Source organism: Erythrolamprus reginae, chromosome 2 (genome assembly GCF_031021105.1).
Source record: "Erythrolamprus reginae isolate rEryReg1 chromosome 2, rEryReg1.hap1, whole genome shotgun sequence".
NCBI classification, from domain to species: domain Eukaryota; kingdom Metazoa; phylum Chordata; class Lepidosauria; order Squamata; family Dipsadidae; genus Erythrolamprus; species Erythrolamprus reginae.
This window is the reverse complement of record NC_091951.1, coordinates 109,855,729-109,859,172: the sequence shown is the minus strand read 5'-3', so window position 1 is coordinate 109,859,172 and position 3,444 is coordinate 109,855,729.

The window sequence follows — 3,444 nt, the reverse complement described above, 5'->3', positions numbered from 1 at the left end:
AGATCTAGTCATTCTAGTTAACAACACAAATATTGTGGGCAAAGTACACATAATATTTATTATATTTAATGTTTTCACTATAGAAAACCGGTCAGCTTTTGTTCTTTGGTTAACTATTGAAGAATTGTAGGCTTTCATATTGTACAGGTCCATTCCTGTTAACTATTTTGTAATTCAGAATATTATAGAGACAGTTGACAATTTCAGTAAACTATGGGTTAATGTATTGTATACAGCCATGTCTACATAAACAGTGGGGTAGTGATTATGGTGGTAGAGTATTTTTTTTAGCTAGGGCAGTAAGAAAAAGGTGGAGTCAAAGCAGTCAGGAGACTTTGAATGAGTCATTATCAGCTGAGCTAATTTCCCTTTGGTAATAGGAGCCCTAAAGTACAAGGATTCATTTTCTTTTGAATCTTCTGGAAGACAAATGATGTAATGACAAGTAATATAGGCAGAAGATCAAGGAAGGGCTTTTCCTAACTGAGCTTTACTCTCTCACTTGTAAAAAATAATATGCCACCTGAATTCCCAGTGGGACTGAGTAGTTTACAAACCCTTGAAAGCATTTAAAAACACACAAAAACAATATAACCAAAAAACAAAGAAGGCAGAGAAAACAAATCCAGATGGTAACAGAGAAGAAGAAGCCAGAGAAAACAAATCCAGATGGTCAAAGGCCAGGGTGAAGAGCCACGTCTTTAGGGACCTTTAAACTAGCAGTTAGGAGGGGGGTGTTTTAATCTGGAGTGGAGGAGGAAACTCATTTCCAAGGGCAGGGGGTCCAACCAAGAGGATGTGCTTTCAGGGTCCTGATAAATTACATTTTTTATTCAAAGGAACACAGAGTGTGCCGACATTGCCAGATTAAACTCGCCTGGCAGACACTTTGGGAGAGAGGCAACAGGCTTGAAGTCATGTAGGGTAGGGAGTCCCCAATCCAGTGGTGAAATCTACTTACCTTCCCTACCGGTTTGGAAGTGTGCAATTTGTCCACACATGTTCACTTCGTTTGCGCGCCATCACACAGGCTTTTTCATGCAGAGTTTTAAAAAGAAAATGGCGGTATCCAGGCAGGTGGGCGGAGTCTCATGCTGGCACCTCTATCAGTTTTCCAAATCACCAGCGGCTGCCGCTGCCAGTACACATAAACTGGATCAAACCAGTAGCATTTCACCCCTGCCCCACTTCTCAGTCTGAGGATCAGCACTGGGCCGTGGCAAGCCAGAAACTGGGCCATCAAACCAGCAAAGGTCTATGGAGAGAAAAACCTTTCTCCATGGAACCCATCCCTGGTGCCCAAAAGGTTGGAAGCCACTTATGTAATGCTTTATATGTAGTGACCAGTACCTTGAATCACACCCAAAAGCAAGCTGGTAACTAGGGCAACTCATGAAACAAAGGGGCTACATGTTATATAAACAGGAATATTACATTGGGTTAAACTACTTTTTAACTCTTGCTTAGTGTAAATACTGTATACTGTGTTTTGGAATTTTGCCAAAGTAAAGAGCATAATACTAAGAAGAACCATTATTATTGCAATGTTTATTGAATGCCTGCTTTTCAAGACAGACAGACCCTTAATAATGGAAAACAAGTTTTACAGGAATTTAAAGGTATAAGGCAGGAAATCCTAGAGATCTGATCTGTTGGCCAGTTTGGAAAGCTAAGCAGGTCCTGGTCAGTAGATTCTAATTCTATTGTTAGACTGTTGGGGAAAAAATCCTTTTAGGTTCAGTTCCAAGTGGGTAAAAAGACACTGGAAACCTGGAGTGTTTGGAAAGATGGTTTAATGGTAGACAGGAGCACATGATTTGAGGTCCTGGCAGAAAAAGGGAAGAGATGTTGGGAGTGCCTGGGTTTTATACCCCCTGTTGGGTTTTGAATTTCAGCTTGTGTTCTGATTTGTTGTCAGACTCCCTTTGGGCCATGCAGGACAACTTTGTAGGTTGTGTTTTGAGTCCCAAGTTTGGTTAAGCCTTTCTGGGTGATGTGATCTTCCCCGGTGCCATGCGATGAGTTGTGTTGCCAGATGGGTAGAGGGCTAATCCTTCCTTTGCTGGATCTTGGGTGAGGGCATTTATCTATGAATAGACATAGCCATCTCTTTATCTCTTAAATGCCCAACACACCAGACATCTGCTGTGGGCTATTGAGGAATTTGGGGTTATTAAGAGGGAGTGTGTTTCCTGCCTAAAACCATGTTTCTCCATTTCTCATCCAGGGAAATATAATATTCTGGGAATATAATATCCAGGGAAATATAATATTCTGCCTTTTTAATATTTTCTAAAATATATTTTTTCTAGTAGGTGGGTGCTAACTTCCTACTATAAAAATAATGGGTTTTTCTGGAGGGCAGCAGAGCTGGGGAAGTTATTGATAAGGAAATTGAGCATCAAGGACAATTGATAAACAGATGATGGGGTTGCAATGCCTTTGTAAGGCGGCCAGGTAGAGGCTTCAGTGCTTTGTCTAAATGGGATTACAGGCAGTTTTATTTGGGATAGGGAGAGTCAGTTTTGGTTTGATGGGATTAAGCATCTGAGTGCCACCAGAATCATATCTAAAGGAGTGGTGGTGCAATCATTTTTGATGCTTTTGAATCTAAGTAGACTCCTGGTATTTTGCCTGGACAAATCCTGGCAATGGCAAAATTTTGAGTAGTAGTTTGCCTTGCCTCCTTCCTAGGGTTTTGAGACTGGTCATGCCATTTAGCTGGCTTAATGCCGAAAAATGGATTAGAATTTGTGGTACCAATAGAATATTTGTAACTCAAGACAGAACCGTAGAGGGCTTGGTTTTGTTTGAATTTGAGACTCTTCATTACCCAAACTAGCCAAGTGATATCTTCAGTGTTAGTAGGGAGTGGGGTTTGCTATCATTTATTACTATTAATTGGGCTGCTTACTGTGAGCTAACGGTAAAAAGCAGCCCAATCAAGGAACCAAGTAAGCCTATGTTAATGGAGGCTCAGTCCAAAGTTATGAATGGGCAGGTTCAGCATCCCCAAAATTCCTTCTAAAGGTACTGACCACCAAAGCAAGCTGTACTTGCCTATACGTCCTGGCCACCAAAAAGCAAAATAAACCTCTCGCTGCTAAGGGTCTCCGCCAATCTGTTGCAGGTAGCGGGAGAAACTCTCTGTCACCTGTCTGAGGGCCAAAGGTGTTGGGCCTTTTCGGCAAGGCCTGCAAAACCTTTGCACTCCGGCATTTGTTTGCTTTTTCTTTTTTTTTGGGTCACGGCGTGAATCAGCAAATCGGGAAAAGGAAGTCGGCCATCCCGCTTTGTGGGAGCGGACTCTCGTTCCGTCTCCCGTGGCGAGGATATCGTCCCCTCACCCCCGTTGTTCCGTTGGAAAGCGAAGGAAATGCTGAGTAACGCTCGCTTTGTGGAAGGCTCGCTAGGCCCAAAATTTTGATTCGTCACTGCTAAAGC